At 37.3% G+C, this 23,830-nt stretch overlaps 1 protein-coding gene across 4 annotated transcripts in view; it reads right to left on the bottom strand.

Annotated features, from left to right (window-relative positions):
- The window catches only part of LOC150108382 (uncharacterized), a 195,873-nt gene that overhangs the window by 86,205 nt on the left and 85,838 nt on the right, over positions 1-23,830 (bottom strand). The window contains exon 1 of one of the 4 annotated variants that reach the window (XM_090415787.1): positions 20,890-21,114. The exons of 2 other annotated variants lie outside the window; for them this stretch is intronic. The gene's annotated coding sequence lies outside the window, so the exon portion shown is untranslated. Of the gene's footprint in view, positions 1-19,195; positions 19,838-20,889; positions 21,115-23,830 lie in introns of those variants that run through there. One more of the 4 variants, XM_090415785.1, reaches the window with a different exon arrangement.

Genomic DNA, 23,830 nt, shown 5'->3' with positions numbered 1-23,830 from the left:
TCTGCATATTAGGGAAGGACATCCAACAACAGTTATTTGTAAGCGATTAACGTAGGCAAATGATTTGTTTATTTCGTACTACTTTTTCATTAATGCACATCCAAAAACACAGAAATACATAACATTTGTGCCATACATTAATATATTTTAAAAACATCATTTCCAATATGTGAATTTTGAAATACTCGTATCAATGTATTTTGCTAATTCAATGCCATTAAAACCAAGTAGGCAGTATATAGGCGAGAACAGGGACGAAATTGTGGAGATAAAGATCAAAATGAGACACTGCAACTAATACGGAGAGGGGAAATTCATAAATAAGACTTTAATTAAGATTCATTCAAGAGTTTATTCACGAAACAAGAAAAACACAGTATAGCAAACACAATATAATATTGCTAAACCACAACAAAATGATATAGTACAAGACAAAATACGATACGATAATGAAGTACAAATGCCATTTATAACACAGTTAACAATGAAACAAAACTTTGTTTTTATTTAAAACCAAGTGGTATGGTATATTAATTCGGGATTCAATGCATCACAAAATGAACATTATATATAATCTTAAACAGTTCATCTCAGTAAGAAAAAAGAACAAAATCTATAGCTTTATAGCAAACAGCTGTCGTAATTTAAGCCAAAATATAGCGACGAATGAACTACTCTGTGAAGTCAAAGGTATAAGTCATAGTCCTTGCATTTATAAATGAAAGAGAGAGAGAGAGAGGCAATTTGTAGATTTGTATACAAAGGGCAGCGTAAATTTACTATGTAACTAAGGCAATTTATTTTTTTTATATAGGGTTCTCCCTTTCTCCCCCGTCCCTTTGGGCGGGCGGGTTGAGCCCTCCTAATGAGGGATTATATATATATATATATATATATATATATATATATATATATATATATATATATGTTAAAGATGCCAAGCTATTTTAAACCTGGTTTTACTCCAGTAAAACCAGGTTTAAAATAGCTTCGCATCTTTAACATATATTATACCCAAGGTAAAAAACTTTCTACATCTATCTCTCATCCTGAGATTTTTATTTAATAAGGTCAAAGCACCTTATGGTAACTTGTTTTGGTAAAATACTTATAAGCTCTGTATTACTTAACCTTGGTATTTCTAAGCCTGGCTCCCACTGATGAGACCTCAATAAAGGTCGAAACCGGTGGGGGACTATTATGAGTTCGCTCTCTTAAGGTTTTTGCCTTAAGGGAGCAATTTGAGTCTCCGGGGAAAGTGTTTTCTGGCACGGCCCGGTGAGGGGCTTTGTCGGTGAATGCTTTTCTTCGGAATATGAGCGGTTCTGCTTGGTGGTGGGTGGAAGGCCATCACTGAGTGGAGCCAACGCTGAGATGGACGGTCTTTCTCCCACAATTGAGTGGCCTAGGGATCGTCCGAATTTTTAGAGACGGCTTTACTTATTCGTAAGGTCGAAACCGGTCTGGGTAGTGCCCCCCCCCCTTTAATGCATAGCATCATACATCTCCTCAAGGAGACGGGCTTTGCATTAAGGGTAAATATCAAGAATAGTGATCAGAGCTTATTCCACCTTTTACCACGAGATGCCTAGACTTGTAGTACTTTGCGGGTCACCTAGACTTGCAATACGTGCAGGCGCAAACTTGACTTATTTATCTGTTTGCTTACTTGGGAAATGGAGTAAAACCAGGTTTAAAATAGCTTGGTATCTTTAACATATATTATACTCAAGGTAAAAAACTTTTTACTATATATATATGTGTGTGTGTGTGTGTGTGTGTGTGTGTGTGTGTGACTGCAAATTCGTGTGTGTTCATGGGCCGGTTTGCCTGTTTTGAGGGTTGTGAATAAGTCAAGTTTGCGCCTGCACGAGTTTCCGGGTGAACCCTCCCCCACGTCCGTATGAGACCGGATAACCCACCTTTAGTTGAAAGAGACCAGATAAAGGTTCCCCACCTCACGGACGGGAATCGAAACCGGTCTTTTCGACCAAAGAGCTTCGTCTATACTGACTGAGCTACGGAGACTCTACTAAGGCAATGCACAGAGACGATAAAATCTAAATTCCCCCAAAATTAATAATTGGATATACTTTCTTTTATTATTTTATTTCTTATTTTAAATATTTAAATTTAAATATCAATAAAGCAATCATTATAATTAGACGCAATGATGTGGAAAACCGTTATTTGTTCATCGCTAATGACATTTTCTGTTTGAACAATCTGTTCAAACAGAAAATTTTATGGAAGTCGCTTGCAAAATTTCATTGTTTTAAATGTTCAATTGTATTTGAACTATAAAAAAAAAAAGACAACTTAAGGGCTGCATATATCCTAACGATGTTCCTGAGCACCCAACTGGTATATCGAACTGAAACCTAACTCAATCTGAGTTAGGTTTTAGTTGGATGTACCAGAGAAAGAGAGACAAAGAAACTAACTTTATTATAAGAAAAAATAAAATAAATAATATATCGAATTTATTCGAAATAAGAAAGATTGTTATTTCTAGCTAGGAATAAAAAAAAAATTGAACAGGTTGGATTTTATCGGTGCTTCTGCAACCATTCCAGTGTGTGTTCAGACTTCGTAAGTTATCCTTAAATTCGAGCATTTCCGGCCACTTTTCCCTCCGCATTCTTCATCGGTCCGATTTGCTTCCATCTCACATGCAATTCTGTATGCCTCATTTCCACACGAGACCTTCTAAATTCTAGAAGGATGAGAAGACTTCACCAAAAGGGATCTGGCAACTTATTCTCCCCCTTTCGCTAGTCTTCGAGTGCACACTGAGAAGGTCTGTGCATGAGCATTCACCGACAATCTCCGACAGTACGGGTCATTTCGCGCGTGAAAGTCTAGCGGCCGCCAGATGACGTCTGGTACAACCTCATAGCCTCCGCCTCCTTCGCGAAACACTTCCCGAGCCAAAAGTCTTGTCGACTATTTTTGGCAGCTTCGGGAGGAGGCCCTTCTGTAATCTGTGCTACGAAGAACTTCGTATGGTCGAGGTGAACATCCCCTAGCGACAGATTACAGGTTGACAGAGAGACATCAAGTATGACAGAAAGGTGGGGGAGGGGGGGGGAGGATAGTTGAAGGAAGTCAAATTTGACCGTCACTTCGTAGATAACAGTCTCGGAAGGCGGAGTGCTTTGTCTCTGAATCAGCGGAATGTTAACTTACAGAGCAAAGTAAACATGGGTTAATAAGTGCCGTTAAAGATTCGAAAGGCGGGTAAGCATGTCACTTAAACGTGACATAACAACAATGCCAGGAGGTGGTTCGTTTTCGCTTATTATAGTTGACCTTAACGCCAAAAGTAGCCTGCAGTGTTTAAATCACGTGACGTATTTCTAAGCCTTGTTTAGGGTTTGAAATAAAGAAAAGCTGTTTTCAGTCAACAGAACCAGCTATTCGCAGTAAGGAAATGAGAGGAGGAAGATGAATATACAAACAAGTCATCACGATTTGAGACTGGGGGGGGGGGGGTAGTGTTATGTAGTCAAGGAAACGTTAGCCTTCTCTTAAGTAGCTAGAAATAGCTCGCGCTGTCAGAACCCAACTCGACATGAATCGCTCTTCTGTGTTATCACTAAGTAAATCGCCAAGGCAACCCTACCTACCCTCGAGGATGTTCTCAAAGCAAGAAACATCGGGGAAAAAAAAAAAAAGCGAGGTGGGGAGTGTACAATACCTTGTGAGAGACACTGAAACTACGTGAGCTAAATATTCCCAATAGGTAATACGATCGTCTGAATTATTCCGAAATCCTCATGACTAAGCCCCGTGTGCATCTCCCCATCTATAAATAACGATGTGTATACAACTTCATCTTGTTTACTATCACTGTTTTGGATCTGATTCCTTCTTCGCAGATTCTCGGGCTTTACGTGGAATGAAGATTGGAGCGCATTCTTGTGTTGATATGACAACTGAGAATCGTGTGTGTGTGTTTTTATGTAGCATATCATTTTTAGTATAGGAGCTTCAGATAATACATTTAGATTACGTTTTGCATTGTTGCGTAGCATGTTGAGGAAGTTAATTTTAGAGAAATGAACAAGATCAACGTTTAGAAAAAAAAGGGCAACAGTGGAAGTTGCTGTTGTCAAAATTATAGCTGAAGCAACAAAGGTTATCAAGGCCATTGTGTTATGACTGTTCAAAACATTCAAAGGAATTTGGATGGGGGGGTGCGGTCAGAGCTTCCATAATTGTGAGGTATGTGTGTGTGTGTGTATCAACTTTTTGTGATACACGCAAATCTTTTCCAATACTTCAGAAAACAGCCTGATACTTACTAATTCAGCCAAGGTTCCAATTGTGACGTCATCTTGTTTTTTTTGTTTTTTTTTTAAGTTCATTGTTCGCATTCGCTCATGACTCGATTCTGATATACATTTTTTTTTTTATTATTATTATTCCTATGAAACGAGTTCTGAAGTCTCGACTGGTTATACTTTTACTAACGTCATTTGATACTTGACCTTATGTCCTTTGAATCGTAAATTTTAAGGTGAGCGAAGATTAATGTTTCGTACGTGAAAATAAAAAGATGTGTGACTGGTTCGATTAAGTGCACGCCATTTCGACACTCCTCTTCTTGCATCCTGCTTCGAATCGCCATCCCGCAATGGAAATACCAGTGCGGGATGCAATTTACGAGTGTTGGTCCATAATGAGGAGAGAAGTCCCGTAGCTCTCGGCGGAATTTCGGATTTTTATGAAGAATGATTCATGGGTGTAGTCTCTGCAACGTCCGATGGGAGTGGGATAGGGTCAGGGATAATCTTTAACCACTGTCGGAGGGGGATGGCTTTTCTGTCGTTAAAAATGACACGAGAGGCAGTTAAATAGTTTGTTGCTATCTAAATCATTTGTCAAAGAGCGGTGCAGCATGTGGCTGTGATGGATCGGACAGGTCGTCAGGCCGTGACCATCCTTATCATTCGCCCGTCATCTCCAAGGAGAATTCCCGTCTAAGGTGGCCCTTGAACTTGCGCAGTATCCATAATTGAAGACATCTTTTAAATGAACATCTGCCGTAGCGTGTGAGCAATATTTAACAGTCAAGGAGTGGGTTTTGAGAGTTGAATCCTGTACCAAAAAATAAAAATAAAATAAAAATTCTGTATTGAAAGGTAAATATGTTTCCAAGCGCGATTGCTTACACGATCTATAAATTCGTTTAAAATGTACAAAACAGAGGAATATAAAATATATCTGGGAAGAATTGCACGTGTCCGCTCGGAATATAGTAGGGTGGGTATAAGGATTATTTTAGACTTTTTAATGGTCTCGTTAGTTTTATTTAAGGGCACAGGGACTAGCAAAATGTAATTACGACACTGTTATCATCAATGGGACAAAACCTCGTCACGTTAAGGAAGAAAAAAATGTTATCACACAAAACGAAAAGAAAATTTATGGTTCACACACTAGTTCTCCAACATTTGTATGGGATGACAGCTGAGTTTCGCAAGTTTCATCACTTCAAACTGACAATTAAAGCCTATACGTATTGAATAACAGCTTCACACATGTAAGAGAAAAAAAAACGAAATATAATTTGTTACTCCTATATATTTCGCTCAATGAATCAAGAACGCTTTTTCAGGGAGAAGACAAAAAACTGGTAACAACACTTAAATTCTGAATACAAGAATGAGTCATACAGCATGTGCATAATATCACGTGTCTCGCACAGCTGTCCAATAGGAGGCCACACTATTAGAGTTCAGAGAAGTTAGAACAGATGTATAATTAATTATCTAGTTTAAAAATAATAAATAAAAATATAAAAAATTATAAACATTTAACAGCAATCACTCCCCAAAACTTAGCAATAGGCATACAGTCTGTCTGATTAAGATTAGGGCAACAGATGATCAAATTTGAACCTAACGTAGTGTAGCCTCTTGGTACGGTTCCAGTGGACTCTGTCTAGTGTCGATGGCATGAGAAGCAAAGCCTAAACCTTCCGAATTCAAATATACTCGCATCAAGTTCACTATTGAAAGTGAATCCATCAACAGTCTCCCCTTTTTTGGATGCTTTAATACATCGTAACTCTGCTGGTAATATTGGATTTTCTGTTTACAGGAAGCCATCCTTCAGACAAGAAATAGATATTATGAAAAGTCTTGTACACCGAGCATACACAACTTGCTCTCAGGATATATTAGAATTGAATAAAATAAAATAAAACTTACTCTATTACTTAATGGATACAACGAGCCCTTGTTACAGAAAATATTTCATAATTATCATCCCTCGTCCAGATAACCATCCGTTAAAAGGGTTCAGCATACCCTGGCTTAAAGGAACATCTGAACAAATAACAAGGACCCTTCGCAGTTGCACACCACCTTCGAACTATCCCGGAAGTTGTCACCTTTCTTACTGCACATCACAGATACATTATCACCTCTATCCTTGCCTAGTGCTTATCAAGTACTACCCTGTTCTTGTAATCTCGGCTACTTTGGACAGACTGCCCTCCTTTCTGTTACAATAACAATCGATGAACATCAAGTTTATATAAGATTTTTGGATTCTGAAGGTTCAAGACTCGCTTCTCTTGTGATCGACACTAGACATACTTCACTGGAACCATACTCGGATGCTACACTACGTTAGGTTCAACTTTGATCGTCTATATTTTGAAAGGTATGAAGCTCTACGCCACCGTCCTAATCTTAATCGGACAAACTGTATGCCTGTCTCTAAGTTTTGGGAAGTGTTGATGGTTTGTAATATTTTATATTTTTATTTATTTATTATTTTTCAATTAATTAATTAATTATACATCTATTCCCACTTTTCTAAATCTAATAGTGTTGAACAGTCGCGACCGAGACACGTGATATTATACGCATGCTTGTGACTCGTTCCTGTATTTAGAATTTAAATGTCATTACCAGTTTTTCTGTTCTTTTCCTCGAAAGAAGCTCATGACATGTTGAGCGAAATACGTGGGTGGTCTGAAAGGTTCTGCCTCAGCCATAAATGGCAACACTATCGGCAAGATTTTTTTTTAAGTTGGTACATCTGTCATAAGCATCCATGCAAGTCATTCTATCAAGTACAGTAGTTTGTTTTATACAGCTGTCTGAACAAAAGTGTTGTCTGTACCCCTTGAAATGGATAAAATTGAGTATCGTGCGGTTATAAAATTCTTTGTAACAGAAGGTTTGACGCCAAAAGAAATTCATTCGAAGTTCATAAAGCGTTATGGGCACTCTTCTTCTTCGTTTTCGACAATTAAGAAATGGGCTGCCGAGTTTAAACGTGGCCGTACCAGTCTTGAAGATGATCCACGTGAAGGACGTCCAAAAAGTGTAACAACACCAGAAATCATTGATCAAGTGCACGATATGGTATTGGATGACCGGCGAGTCAAAGTGCGTGAAATTTCTGAGACTATTAGGCATTTCAAAAGAACGTGTAGGATATATTTTGCATGAAGAATTGCAAATGAAAAAGTTTTGCGCAAGATGGGTGCCGCGCTGAGCAAAAACGCACTCGCATGAAAATCTCTGAACAGTGCTTGGAGCGTTTTAAAAAGAATAAAACTGATTTAGTGCGTCGATTTATTACTATGGATGAGACTCGGATTCACCATTACAAACCAGAATCCAAACAGCAGTCAAAACAGTGGAGAGAAGTCGGTTGTTCAGCGCCAAAGAAGACAAGGTCATGGCATCGGTGTTTTGGGATGCTGAAGACATTTTGTTTATTAATTATCTTGAAAAGAGTAAAACAATAACCGGAGAATATTATTCCGATCTTTTAACCAGACTAGATGAAAAAATTCGTGAGAAAAGACCTTTTTTGCAGAAGAAAAAAATCGTCTTTCATCAGTACAATGCACCTGCTACAACGGTGTTTTGGCAATGGGAAAAGTAAGGGATCTGTACTATGAATTGTTGGAATCATCCACCCTATTCCCAAGATTTGGCTCCCTCTGACTTCTATCTCTTCGCAAAAATAAAACTCTTCCTCGCTGGTCAGCGTTTTTCTTCGAATCGAGAGGTGATTGCAGCTGTAGAAGAGTATTTTATAGATCTTACTGAGAACCACTACAAGGACGGGTTAATGGCGCTGGAATAAATGTATTATGGAAGATTATGTTGAAAAATAAAAATAATTTTGAAATTATAAATTCGTTTTTTCATTGTTAGGCCGAGAACGTTTCAGACCCACCCACGAATATAGGAGTAATAAATTATATTTAGTATTCTCTTACATGTGGGAAGCCATTATGAAAAAAATATAGTATATATAATGCACATGTCTCTATTAAACAACTAGTAACCTAATGCCTTATTAATTGCTGAATTTACAACTAGAAAACTAAGGTTTTGATGTGAAGGATACTTAACTATTAATTTGTCTTTATGTGTTTGATGGAGCACCTCCGTAAAACACGTGCCTTTGGATGCAAATGCATAGTGTGTGTGTGTGGAGACTCTCGGATATATATATTTTTTATTCTCCATAAAATCACATCATCCAAATGGTCCATGCATACTTTTCAATAGATTTTATATACCGGCGGACAATTCTTACTCTAAAAAACCCCCAATCAAATAACACCTCTACAACTTCTCTAAATGACGATAGCCTTCAGTCAGAAACACATTGGTTCAAATCCCGTCGATGGCACAGGGAATTTTAATTTAAACAGTCTGTCTCAACCGGAGATAGGACAATTCTTTTTTTTCTGGAAACACTGGTTTATTATCCTTCAAAACAGTTAAAAAGACTAGAATAACACGCGCAATACAGTGGCCTCATTTGCCTCTTTCGTGATTTTTACCAATCCAGATGCAAAATTTTCCACCTGCAACCAAAAGACTTTCGTAGGCTATCGACTTCCAGCACTTTCCTTGTTGGCGCCCTGCCACGTTCCACATTTCAGCCAACAATTTCTATTCCCGAAAAGGAAACTAAAACAATAACCGGGTAAATGTGTGTACCGATTAGATTTTTTACTTCTAGGTTTTAGCTATTGATTTTTATTGGACTTCTATACTTCATTAAGATCAAGATTTTGATTATCATTTTAGAGAACATTAATAAGTTGACGTATATTTATTTGTCTTGCATTATTTATATTAATTCTATTCTAATTAATAAAAGTCTTTTTTCTTTCTTTCTTTCTTTCTTTGCTTCCCCTTAACTTCAATTTTTCATGTTATATCAAACCATAATTCAATCATCGTTGATTTGTGTGAACTGTTTGTCAAAAAGTGATTATACCAATAACGTGCATGAGTGGTAAGAATGTATACAAGGGTAGCAGCTCAAGAATATACTTTATCTTCTTGATCTCGTGTTCAAATTACACTGTTTATGAAAACAAATTCCTCGCTGCAAGAGATTTTTTGGGGGGATTTAACATTTAACATGGACGAAACAGGAATATTAACTGCATCACACAGGATGGACACCTCTATTAATTTAAAGTTTTGTTAAGATCGTGCTAAACTTCCAAAATACGTTAGTCTACTGCTAACAGTTATATTTCATATTAATGCACACGTGTGTCATGGCGTTCCACACAACTGCCTCATTCTCTTGGAAACATTTTTTTTTTCTTCTTGAAAACTGCTCGTGATACGGTGCTGACAATTTTGTGGTTGATAGGTTACACGATGATGAGAATTTTTAGTTCACAATCCATCTGTTTACTTCAGAACATCCACAAAGCAGTGAATGCTTTTTGCTGAAATGGGATTTAACCACTCAGTCTGAATAGGTTTTCCGAAAAATATCAGTAACTGACAGAGAAGGAAAGAGAGAATAAATGATAATAAGAAATCACTAATAGTATTCACAGAGCCTGCGTATCTCAGTCAGTATAAATGAAGCCCTTTGGTCGGAAAGACCTGGGTTCGATTCCCGTCAGTGACGTGAGGAATCTTCATCTGGTCTCTTTTGACACAAAAGGTGAGTTAGCCGGTCTCATACGGAGGTAGGGGATTTTTTTCACCCGGAAACTCGGGTTTTTTCGTCCCTCAGAACACGCAAACGGGCCCCCGTGAACACACACGGACCACAGTCAGAAATACTGTCCTTAGGGGATGTAGCAAGAAGTGGCGACCCGGTTGCATTAATTAGCTGTAAGTCTCCTCAGTGGGAGGACTCAACCCGTCCTAGGATAGGATGGGCGAGTAGATATGATGATGAATAGTATTCACACACTAAGATGCTACTGTGCCAACTTTGCCTTTGTTAGCTGCTCAATGATCAGTTTGCCTTTTGTGGTCTGAATAATTCACCAATAAATAAATATCTGCGGCCATGATCCACTAGTGAAAGATGATCACGCAAAGAAAAGAAACAATAACACCAGCAAAAAAAAAAAAAAAAAAAAAAAAAAAAACGGAAATTTTTATAACAGATTCTCAAGACATCTGCAGAGGTTCTACCGATTCGGATGGCAGAGCCTTTTAACCTTCAAACTATTTGAATCCTACTGCAATGAAAGCTTGAAGTTACTTGGAAAAACAATATGTTTGGTGTTAAACGGGGGTTCCTGAATTATATAATTTTTAGTATACACTCCTAGTATTAAATGTTCTTTCCAACCACAAAAAAGGAAGGAATGAAGATATTTCCTTCTCTTTTGTCTATTTGTTTGGCGACAGCGAAGTTCTCAACAGCCTCGACTCGTAGAGTGCTAATTAGCGAAGGGTCTATTCATAAAATAAAAAAAATAAAAAAAAAGGCTAAAGCGCACAGCAAACCTTTCATCCAAAACCTGATTTCCGTTGCAACAAAATATAATCAGCAAGAAAACTCCGCTGTCCTGGTTGGCCTACATAATAACATAATCTCCTCTCCGATCAATCCGATGTAGGTCCGAATTCCACAATATTTAGTCGCTAGCTAAAACTGTCCTCATGTATCACGGCATAGTCGAGATTTCTCTTAATGTATCCAGCTTTGTGCGTGTGTGTGTGTGTGTGTGTGTGTGTGTGTGTGTGTGTGATCCCAAAGACAGAAAAATTGCACGTAGAGATCGCCATAATTTCACAAAAGAGCGCCTTTTTTTTTTTTTTTTAATCTCTTCATTTTGTAGTTTAGATCAGAAAGAGTTTTTAACCATCTCCACAAACGAAAAAGAGAAACCTCCACATTATTACAAATCCTTTCAAATGACATATTTATTGCTGCACATAATAAAAACTCCCATCAGAAATACCAATAGAAAGGAATAATGTACTTTGCAAATACGTAGAAAACTTCGAAATAAACCCTAGTTAATATCTTCTTCCCAATTTGAACGAGAGCTTAATACATCAAGGTGCACATCTTTTGAATTACTCTCGAGGCTCATAACAGTAAAAATAAATACAGCCGCTTTATAGACAGAGCGGTTTGGATGAAGAATTCTCAATTCTTCCATGAAAGCGAGATTTTTTTTTTTTTTTTTTTTTTCCCGTCCGTTTTGGCGAGGTCAATCCTTCACTACAGCGCACAACACTTAAGCAAAAACAAGGCGTGCCTTTAAGTACTCCCGAGGGAAGGGGGCTTTATTGATGTTTTTCTTTCCCTTCGTACATCTCTCAAAAGATGATTTATTGTCAGTCGATAAAATAAGTACCTCTGTATTGACTCTCAGTGCTTTCGCTATCAAGTCCATCATTCCCCGTGAGTTTCTAGACAATCATCACTCTCCCGAAACGATCCAAAACTCTCTAGTAAAACTGCGTTAGCGTTTCAGAGCAACCCCCTAGTGCTTATGTACCATTTTTGAAATTTATATTTGTGTGCTGGAGTCGGTTCCCGCCTTGGAAGGCGCTCGTGTATCTGCCAGTAGCAGCGACTATTATGGCTGATGCACTTTTGCGACACAGTGTTATTTTCTTTTATTAATTATTTTTATTTTATTTTTATTTTTTAGTGGTGTACGATTGGCTGTAATCTATTTGAGTATTTAGAGTTAAGTAAAAAAAATACTAATAATACAAATAAAACTGTTTCAAAAGCATAAAAGTTTTTATTTTATGGTTTTGAAACATACAAACACGAGACATGTTTTTTTTTTTTGATTGTTTGTTTGAAACATACAAGCACGTGAAACAGTGATAAAAGAAATCAATTTGTGCAACTGCGCGCAGAAACTAAATAAATGTCTCTGCGTGCTTATTACGTCACAATCCATTGTTTAATACTCGCACAGTTTCAAAAGATTTCAATGTTACTCTAGAATCAGACATTTGTAACCAAACGAAAAATATCACACTATTAATAGAAAGAAACAAATAAATAAATATGTAGATAACACAAATTATTTGAAAGACAAAAACGGATTTGTCATTTTTCTTCAGTTTTGCAACTGTGTAAGTACTTTTAATGGTATTTTCCATCTCCCAAGCTAGAGAATGTGTGCGAACTTACTAAGCAAAAGAAACTACCATTAACTTGTCGTTGGCACGTTACACGACATACGGCGGCTGTCGTTTTGGTATTGTTGACGAAACACCTAACAGACCGAAAACGTCTATTTCGGAGCGACTTCCGCCTTTTGTGTACGGACTGAAGTGTTCTGGAATGTGTCAATACCCATTAGCCACTTCGGTAAACGTAAAGCCAGACCAGCAGCCAGACTTGACAGAGGATTGAAGCTATCTGATATTGGTCCGTGTTTACAGACAGAAAGAGCTGCTGGGGGTTTTCGATCATGTCTGCTGTTTCCTTTTCTTTAATTTTTTTTTTTTTTTTTTTTTTCTCCATCAAGTAGCTTTTTCTTTTGAGTGCCCAAACTCCTATGTACGCTTCTACTGGCAATAGTAAATTATTCTAAATCCGAGCAAAACTCTTTGGTTAGCTAAGGGAGCGGAGATAGTATTTCAGTGTGTAGACGTAACAATATAAAATATTTAATATACAAACATTGGAAGGTTGTACATCATCGTTTTTATATTTTTTTAATGCGCTCATAAGCAGGCGAAACAGCGTAAAGAAACCAAAAGTGGACATAAAGGGCTAAAAAAAAAGCTTTGAAAATTAAATTATATTCTTTAGTGTTATCTTAATGGACTTATCTTTCCTTCCATGCTTAATTAGCCTACGTGGTGGTCGTTCGGCTGAGTGCAGATTAGAGACTCATTAAACAGGTCGTTAAGCAGATACACTAATTGCATTACCAAAGTTTCTCAAGGGAAAAAAAAAAGTCTTAATCAATAGAATTGCGATCATATGTTGGAGCTAAATGAACAGCGATTGATACTGAAACAGCTCATCATAAACAGTTCATAAATCACTAACTCATGCAGATATGATTAAGCGAAGCATGCTCAGTTCGTCACCCTCCTCCCCCCCCCCACTTTTTTTTTTTTTTTTTTTTTTTTGTCAGGATATGCTTAGGAAGCAACAGACATAAGACGCTGAGAATTACTTACCATTTCATGAGATACAAGCGATAGACTGCACAGTCTATATGTGGTTCACAAACTACTCCGTCCCCCTTAGGACGGGTAGAGTCCCTTAATTAGGAGTCACGGCTCACCACTCCTTTGATGCATCTCCTAAGGGCAAACATTTATGTCTACAGATCGGTGTGTTCACGGGACTAGTTTGCCTGATTCGAGGGTAGAAAAACTCGAACTTGCGGACTCTCCACTTCCATACGAGACCTGCGAATTCTCCATTTGATTGAAAAGACTAGAGAAAGGTTCCTCGCATCTTTCCAACTGGGTTATGAAGGCTCGAACTACATCTAATAAGTTGTAATTGTACACTCTTGGGAATTAGTAAAAAATTTAATGGAATAGGTTAACACTGATCTAAAGGTTTAAACTAATAATGCAGAATCTTCTTGTGGTGATGGTGGACCTCGGATTACTTCAACATCTCGTTCTGCTTTCAGACATCCATAGTCGCCATGATTTAAGCATGTTTTTAACCCTAGGGAAAGCACGTCTCGTACAACTGGCAATAATGCAGAACTGCACGTTATCAACAGTTCTGTTAATAACTGCTTTCATTATACACTACATGTATAATGAAAGCAGTTGATTTCGTCATAAGATGCTTTATGTATCCCATGATGCACAGTACATTTCTAAGGAAATGTATGTCGCCCTACTTTATGGCTGAGTCACTTAACATTGATTTTTAATGACACGATAGAACTACTTCGAATCTAGACTATCATAAAAATAGAATCGTACACCATTTTGCTATTTGTATATGAGAAATATGACTTCCTGCATTGAAGACATTACAGCTTTATCTATGGATCTACCTTCTCATTAATGACCCCACAATAAAAGTGGAATCTGCTCGAGGGATCGACTCTAACCATAAAATAAAGTAATACGTTAGTTTCCGAGAATTATGCTCTACATTATGGGATACTTAAAACAACTTGTAGCGAAATTAATTGATCATTATATAAATAGCTAGTTGGGAAGACATTAACGCTATGCTAAAATATGGAAGAAACTAACACTATAATTCTTTATCAATATACTAGACTAACCAACGCAGTAGAAAAACTGATTATAACTATTATTAATGTTCAATTTTACGTTCATGAAATGAGCTCGCTGGTCGTAATGGAGGAACTTGGAAGGCCGCATGTAGTCGCATTTATCTATAGAATAAAAAAAGAATCTTAGAAGTGGCTACTAATCTTTGAAACCATTAACGACAGGATATGCCGTGCGTTATTTAGAATAGATATTATTAAAAGAAAAAACAATTCAAACTCCCTCATTGGCTAATTAAGTTTGTTTCTTAGCACACACTCCATCACTAAGCAGGTCAGTTCTTACGTATAAACAAGAAGTCAGTATGAGACCGACTACGGAGCACCCCCCCCCAATTTATGTAGATTACTTCCTTGTAGACTCTCGCTTATAATGCAGCACTTACATTCCTTTTATCACTTCTTAGATATTATGATTTCACAAATTATAGAGAACTAAAGAAATAAGATTTTGATATTCTATAAGTACGGCCTTTTTTTTTTTTTTCATTATTGTTATCCAATTTCTATGATATGTGACTTCAACTTTTACGAATGTAAATCTATACACAATTTATTTACTGACTTTGTAATTACGTGCGTATGAAAACAAAACCACTAACACAACCTCTTCATGTTGCTTCCATCCTTATTATGTACATTAGCAATCATAACATACAAGTCCTAATGGACTACCCATAACAACTCGACTACAACACGAAATTTATGGCATACATAACAGTAGCGTGCAGTGAATCGAATCGGTTTTCCCGTGATTTACCAAATGACATGAGCTCGAAATACTTTCAATGAGAGTGGCCAAAACTCAGGTATCCAAATTCCCCATCTTGAATAATGTCTCCATTCGTATTCCATGGAAACCAGCATACGATGTTATTTTGTTGTTTCCAATGACGCAGTAACATTAGCTACAACAATGATCGTTCTGAAACTTACATTCTGCTTGCTGCACGAGCTCCATTGTTTGGATATGTTAGTTAACAAGTGCAGATTTCATTGTTGTCATTTGGCACACGACATGAAGATCGCGCTAAAATTCCTTATGAGCAAAAGGAAAAATCCGGAAAAGCATTATAAACTAGTAACAAAAGTTTCTCGCATCTAAATATAAATGAGCACTTTGAAAAGGCACTCATTGTTTAATATTATCCCCGAAGTTAGAGAACTTATTTAAATCTTCATTTTCTCGCCAGTTGAGTAATTACACGGCTCTTTATTGTCGAGGTTAATGACGTGCTCTTTCAAATCGAATGACGTTCGGACGCGTGCAGATGAGTCACAGGGCAAATACACCACTAATTGGAAAGTGTCCCGGAGGCTCGATGCAAAGGCTACGATGTAATACGCATGTGCTAATTAATCAGGATGGTGAAGTGCGATGTGTCGATCTGCTGATGACGAGGAATCGGTGTGCTAATCGATTAGCAGCACGTATCACTGTCAAACGAAGAATCGAGGACCTAGCAAGTCCCGGAGGACTGTTCGAATGTGAACGAGACGATTGCTTAATTCGACACGGAAACGGGGCGTTGAGATACACCGGAGGAAGGCATGGGAAGAGAAATGCTCCTCACTCGTAGGAATCTACGTGGAAATGCTTTTTTTTTTTTTATATCACTTTAATTTCGAGATAAAGCTTAAATTTCGCAGTAATATACATCGAAATAATAATGATAAAACTCATTAAGGACGTTTCGCGAAATGTGGTACAACCAATGAGATTGATTCTGTCCGTCCGTACGCATGTTTATTTCAAGGTTGTGAATTATTTATTTTTTTTAAATCCGAGTTGTGGTGGTGGGGGAAGGGGAAGAGTAACGAAACACCGACCTGGTTGGCTCTAGTCCACGCGAAGTATGCCTTGACATCGCTACATTCGAATGCTACTGACCGGTGATGTTCAATCTCCGTACCCCCCCCCCCCCGCCAAAGGAAACACTATTGCGTGCTTTCATGTAACTATCCACTTGGACATTATAATATTCTGGGGGATAAATAGTTGAGGAGCCCATTTGAATCCCTTTTATCAGGCCTTTTCACTCAAAACTGAGTTAGTCGGTCTCATATGGAGGTAGAGGGTTTTCCCACAAAAACTTGACCTTTTCGTCCCTCTAAACAAACAGATCGTCCCCACGAACATATAATCTACAGACATAAAGCAATGAAAAACCATCTTGTTCTATAGTAATTCCCTAGTTGCATTGCTAACCCACCATCCACTGGATTGAGAGAAAACACACGAAACACACGCCGTAGTTGAGCGCTTCCGCTGTTACTAAAACTATCAATACAAGTCAAGCTAAAGCTAACGTTTATTTTTTTTGTAACAAAAATTGTATTAAAAGAGAATTCCCAGCTTAATATATAGCAGCGATCTTAACCTAAATATGTGCTAATACGATTAGTTAATGAGATCTTCTTCTTCTTCCTCGCGTTATAATCCGGTTGGAGCGGGGTTCGCTATTTTACATGATGTGACTTCAAGCCATCCCAACCGGCTTATCGCAGAGCCTGATTGGAGGGGGGGGGTATGAAATGTATTTATGTCTGTAGATGTGTGTTCGGGGGGGGTAGGAACCTCCCCCGTGTAAATATCATGTTCTGAGGGACGAAGAACCCGAGTTTCCGGCTGAAAAAAAAACTCTCTGGTTCAGTATCAGACCGCTAAGATAACCAGATAAAAGGTTAATAATTTTTTTTTTAATGAAAATTCCATTTACGAAAGATTTTAAACCAATCGTTCATTATTGTCATCTACGGTACTTGCGTACTATAGGTTGAGTAGCCGCTCGTGGATGAGTTCTCCATAAAAAAATAAAATAAAATAAATAAACATTATTACCATAGGCGGATTAATGGCTAGACAACCCAACACCCTCCTCTAGAGACCAAACATGGAATTTTTTCAAGCCATTTCAGGTCTCCAATAAGCAGGGTGGTGGTCTCACACCGGAGGATGAAAGTCATCTCCCACCTTTAGGTGGGAGATGACTTTGTTCAGAGTGGGATTTAAACTCATAAGTTGTTGAATAGATACGTAAGTTATTTATTCGATATTTCAAGTAATAAACACTAAATAAATAAATAAATTACTTCAGTCAAATGGGCTTTGATGCCTGATTGGTGTCTTCAATAAGAGTCACAGGGGCTCTACAAAAAATTGTAAATTCGTAATCTATTGAAAAAAAAAAAAAAGGAACGATACATAGTAAGAATGCTATTACTTATGAATTAGTTAGATGACTGTTTGGATTACACCAAAGCAACTAAGGCCAAAAGACGCACGTGTGATGTGGGTAACTTGCATAGCATGTGCCAGATTTCCTTATCAGCAAGAGTCACTGATCAATCTCAATCCCGATAAAATCCCATCTAAATATCATTGTTTACTATGCACAAAGTGAAGAACTATTTTATTTGTTTGCAGATATAATATTTATTAATATATCTAAGTGATTTAAAGAGCAGGTTTCCGTGTCTTATTATTCGCATTCCACTAGAGATCTTAATCAGCAAATGATTAAATACAGTTCTGTGTGCAGTGAACTGAATTGCTAGTTCGATCTTAGATATTCAACAAAGATTCATTTCCTAAACTTATTCTAACAGAAAATTCTTACCTAAGAAGCTTTAGTGAAAAAAAAAAATTAAAAGTATCACCCGCTGACTTCACTGTTTCACTCTTCAATTAAGAATTGATTCTTTTTGTTACCAAACTTTTAGCAGCGCTTCTTAATCCCAATCCCATATTGTATACTTTAAGTCCAAGTCATGTTAAAGGAAAGAACAATATTGCTACTTAAATCTAATATTTATATTTATATCTAGATTGTATTCGAGTACCAGAAATGTATTTAGGTAAGTAAAACTTATTTTACAAACGTACTAACTGTGCGTGAGTTCTGTAGACGCTTTGTCTGTTTTGCTGGACAAAATTAAGCTCCCCTTTGTTGTCTCATGACAACAAAGACATTTCTTTCTTGGGAATGAAAACGCCGATTTTCCAGGGAGAAAAACCTTTCCATCCCCGTGTGTAAGACTTACTCACAGTTGAAAAACTATTTTAACGAATCTTCCTCGCGTCATGGAATTCGAAACCCAAGTCTTTCCAATAAAGGAAAGATGTTGTCACTCTGAATGCACAACGAAGAGGCTCGTGTATGCTAGATTACGAAGACTCCTTAACTGGTGCAAAGATGACTAATAGCGGCTGAGATCTTTCACCAGTCGCTTCTCAAAGCTTAGGTCATAAAAAAAATTTGCTGTATTATCCATAGCGTTATTTTAGACGGACTATGCAGTTCTTCACTGGCTATACGCTTATGAAACTAACAAAAAAGGGAAACGAAATCGGCTACAGCAAAACCAAAAAGAAAAATAAATAAGCAGACGACGATCTTCCAGAAATAAACACAACACAAACAGCATAACAATGCGGTTTTGGATTCATTAATTACTTCGGCAACAATGGAGCAGAAATACCATACACACATATTAAACTACCATTATTGGACAGAAGTCGTCTGCTTCTTTCAAAGTTTGAAAGAAGCAGACGACTATACAAAAATTCCATTGCAGTATACAAAATTCCATTGCAAACTGCACTACAATAAAAACATGCGATATAAACAAAACTATGCATAATACTGTTTTGATTTTTTTTAAAGAATCACTTTAGCTTACCTTTGAAGAAAACGAGCCGCACATGGAGACTCATTCTGGCACAACTAAAAGGTATGAAAGCAGCCTTGTGAAAATCAGTAAACGTGCGGATATTGTTTAATCAATTCCATCGTGTTGGACAAAGCTTAAATTCCTGCATCCAAAATTCCCTTCCAGGACTTCCCAAGTCATTCCATCAACTCCCTACGCTGCCATTTCGGTAACAAAATGTTTCGCCAAGTCCACCGGCCGTCTCGGTGCATCAGTTAGCTAATGGCCCATCGCCGATTGATGTCAGCTTTCTTAGTACTCCCTTGTGTGTGCGTAGAAGAAAGATCGATGGGTTGAAAACTCGCTAATAGTACAGCACACCTCCCTGCCTTAGTGATGACAGACTTACTGCATCTAAATAGTGAGGTATAACGAAGTGCCTCCTTCTCTAATGATCGTTATTAACATTGATCTGTGCCGTGATGATCCGCGAACTAAACCGAGCTTGGGAAGAAGAAGAAGCCGTGTATCCAAATAGGTGATAATGTTCGCGCAATGTTCACCAGTCTCCACTGCTCTAATTAGCGAACCCTCAAGTTAAGGAGTCGTTTACGATACCCCCTGCAAGTGTTGCTTCCCCACGTGGCACATTCCAAACTTTTTCGTTTCTAAATACCGCAACAAATGAGAATGAACGAACAAGGAATTCAACGTCTATTCACAAGAGGGCGCTATGGTCGACTATGCTGGTAATTTGTACGCATTATTAATGCCAACGTTTTCGTAGTGCAGATCTTTGTCCGTAGACTGAACTTTAACCTTCGAGCGAAGAATAGGTTGTAGCTGGAACGGTGACAAAACTAATGCTACCGATGCTGACAGGAAAATGAGCCGTTATCTTTGGCTCGCACGAAAGGCAGCAAGGAATGATAGGATTCCTAAACGTATATCGGAGCGAGTTAGAACACAGATAAATCTTTAGGAATGCCAGGATTAGACGCTCAAAATGCCAAGAGGCCACTGAAGATTAAAAGTGATAAATGGAATGGGAAAAAAGACTGCTAAGCATCTCTTTAGGAGACTTGTTATGCGCTATTCTAGAAAGGATGACATCGTAGAAACAATCGGCTTTGTTAGTTTCCTCTCATGGTTTCTGTTGTTTACTGATTTCAGATCCCCCATTGTAGACAGTTTTAGCTCTTTTTCATTAAGATGAATTCTATTCGTGTGGGAAGTTATTTTAGTGACCATTGTTGCAATTGCCATCATTTTTATTGTTTAGCCTTTGAAATGTTTTTTTTTTTTTTTTCAATTGTTGATGATTTCAGTTGTTTCGTCTCATTGTTGATTTCAGTTATCTCGTGACATTGTTCACATTTTCAGCTTTAACGCCTGCACTATCTAATTCATCTAATGAAAAAGGAAATTTACATGTATGCAAAAAAATACCAAAAAAAAATACATTCACGCATGCGCACAAACATTTATACACATACACGATAACTAGGATTGGCTATAGGTTACAAATAATTGAATGAACTAACACTGTACATTTCCGAGATATTTCGTTACCAACAACTGCATAGTATGTGAATAAAATATATCTACAGAGCATACATCTATTTAAATAAGTGTACACACACATGTACAACAGAAAGGATTAAAAATTCCACATAAGCACAGTGAAAATAATTAAGATTTATAAAAAAATTAAACCCATTTACCTTGGTATGCAGTCTTCCTATAAACTGAATGCTACAAAAGCCACCCACCAAGAATATTATTTCAGAACAGCTGTAAAGTATCCTCGTTCGTACACGTATTTCTTAACTTTGTCTAAATATATTCGACTCATTTTTAAAACGGATAAAAAATCACTATACAATCCTCACAACACTAGTTCTAACTGTCGAGCTAATCTTAACTAAACGCAATCACAAAAAATGATTGTCACTAGAAAGTTTTGCCCTTCTTGGCCAACTTCCGACCTCTACGGTAATTCACCTTCGTTTTGTCTCGCGAGACTAGGCACTCGGTGACTGCGGATATAAATAGTCGTTTCTTTTTGATTTTGAAAGTTGGCGGTGGGAGAAGTGGAGTCAGACATTAGCGTTTATTTATATCAATGGCAGCTCAAGGAAGGTTGGTTGCGAGGTGGCATCGCATCGATGCCATGAGAATATTTGCCTCACTAATAATTATCAAGAGATAAGTTTATGTAAACCAAGTCGAATTTGCAGTGTATTTTAAACTTATTAGGCCTTCTTTAAATTTTTATTTTGTTATTTGTTAAAAGATGTCTTTTTATGTGGATGTTCTCTGTGTGTTTGTATTTTTAGGGAGCCACATTTTTGTTATGATTCTGGGACCCGTACCTTAACCCTAAACTGAAGTGCTAGTGTATAGAAAAAAATAAGCAACTGCCTATAGTGCCAATTATCTACTTCCTTCGTTTTTTTTTTTAATAGGAAGGTTGGTTATATATATATATATATAGAATACACTTTTAAAATCATTATTCTAGTAATATTAATACAATATAAATATTTTAAACTTATAACTTTTAATTATTTCCTCTTCTAATCTTTCATTGCTTTTGTGATATGTTTCTTTCTTTTTTTTTATTATTTCTTGATTTTTCTTTTTAATGCCGATGGATATATACGTAAACCTCAATGATGAACTTTTAATTATTACATATGTGAAAAAGTAACACACACACACACACACATAAAAAAAAAAGAAAGAAAAAGCTCTTATAGACACCAAACACGCAAACTGAGTCATGCCAATATTGAAAAATAATAAGATTTAAACACAGATGAAATGCCTTTTAAGTGAAATTTTTATCACACTAATATCTAAATAGAAGCGTTATACATAATAAAATTAAATTAAGTTCAGCTTAACATGGAGTTTATTATTGACAATGTTGGAAATAGAATGTTTAATGTGCCTAAAAAAATTTCTTCTTCTAAATAGAATTGTTAGGCGTTGTTCTAAATTTATAATTTAACTTGATGGTCCTATTAATACACATAGCGGCCACTGAATCAGAAACCTTTATGCAGATATACATATGCAAAATACTTTGTCATGTGCGTCTAGGACTGCTGGTCGGTAATCGTCAACAGTGTTGATCACAAAAGCATCCATCTGAGTTCGATAAATGGCTTATTGTGGATGCCCGTCTGGATGGAGCCACGATTTTGAAAACAGAAGAGCTGACTAGTTTCTCAAAAGGTGAGAGATGATTTTTCCACTGTTTAATCATTGGAAAAATAACCCGCATTGCTTTTCTAAAAGGCGTAACTGTGTTCCTAAGACAGTCTGTCAGGAACGAGATCGCCATCGTATGATAGTTTGCATGGACAAGCAGAACTTCCTGTGTGCAGCAGCTGACCGAAGCATTTAATGAAGGCCGTTCCCGACTCACATCTCACAGAACTATACAAAGAGAACTGAAAAGAATTGGTATTGGAAATCGCATGCTTATACGGAAACCACTGATTCTGCGTAGAACCGGAAAGTGGTGTCACGAACACTGTGACTGGACACTGGGGAAAAAGTCGTGTGGTCCGACGAGTTACGGTGCATCTTGTTCTTTACCGATGGTGCCCAACTTGCCTTGTAAACATAACGTATAAAAATAAACATAAAATAAACACAACTCAAGGTTCTGGAGGTGGTGTCATGTGGGACATGTTGGTACGGAATGGGTCCCCTGATATTGTTGAAGGTTGGGCGTTCTCCAAGAAATGTCTGAACATTGTTACCGATCATGTCCATCCTGCAATATTGACTTTTAATTCAGCAGGTGACGGCTGTTTCATGGACGACAATGCTACTGTCCATCGCGCAAGAATCGTTCAACAGTGGTTCAGCGAGCATGAGAACGACTTCCACCATCTTCCCTAGCCGCCACAAAGCTTAGATCCGAATCCCGTTGAGAATGTATGAGGAATGTTAGAAAAAAACAGATCCGGGAGCAAAGTTTTCTTCCATCAAATGTAAGCCAGTTAAAGGACTGTCTGGTGAACGCCTGGTATGTTGTAGACGTAGATGCAATCCAGCACCTTGTGGAAACCGCAAATGTGCTGTAATTCGGGCTAAAGGAGATCCAACGCGGTATTGAATAAAGTTTCTAATTCAGTGACTAAAATGTGGATGTAGTTGTTTAACGCTCGCAATCAATGTGTTGAAGAAGTTTTTTTAATATTCTGAAAAGGCCGAAACGACCATTATCGACTAATTAATAAGAATTCCTCCAGAAATTACACGAGAAGCTTTATACATCGATAGGATATTAGTGGTTTTCCATAATGATTCTACCACGTGATCAATTTCGCTGGACAGGAAAATAACACCAAAGAGTATACCGAAGCTGAGCATCCCGAGTTTATTTTATGATAAATCATGACTATTTAAACATCTTTTAAACGATGAGCATAAACTCAAATCTATATAAAAAAAAAAAAAATCTATCAAATCTATTGCGATTAAGCATTTATTTTTATAACAACTGGAAAATACTATGAAACTATTTTCACAACGACATCAAACTTGCAACACAACACTTTGCATTATACATTCCGGTGAATCGTTATGAAAAACACAATCTTAATATCCAGTTCGTCACTCATTTCTTTTAGAAAAGATTTATGC

Source organism: Typopeltis vanoorti, chromosome 3, assembly GCF_054136105.1.
Source record: "Typopeltis vanoorti isolate ZY-2024b chromosome 3, IOZ_Tvanoo_1.0, whole genome shotgun sequence".
NCBI classification, from domain to species: domain Eukaryota; kingdom Metazoa; phylum Arthropoda; class Arachnida; order Uropygi; family Thelyphonidae; genus Typopeltis; species Typopeltis vanoorti.
The sequence above is the reverse complement of the archived record's forward strand: the minus strand, read 5'-3'. Positions and strand labels throughout refer to the sequence as shown.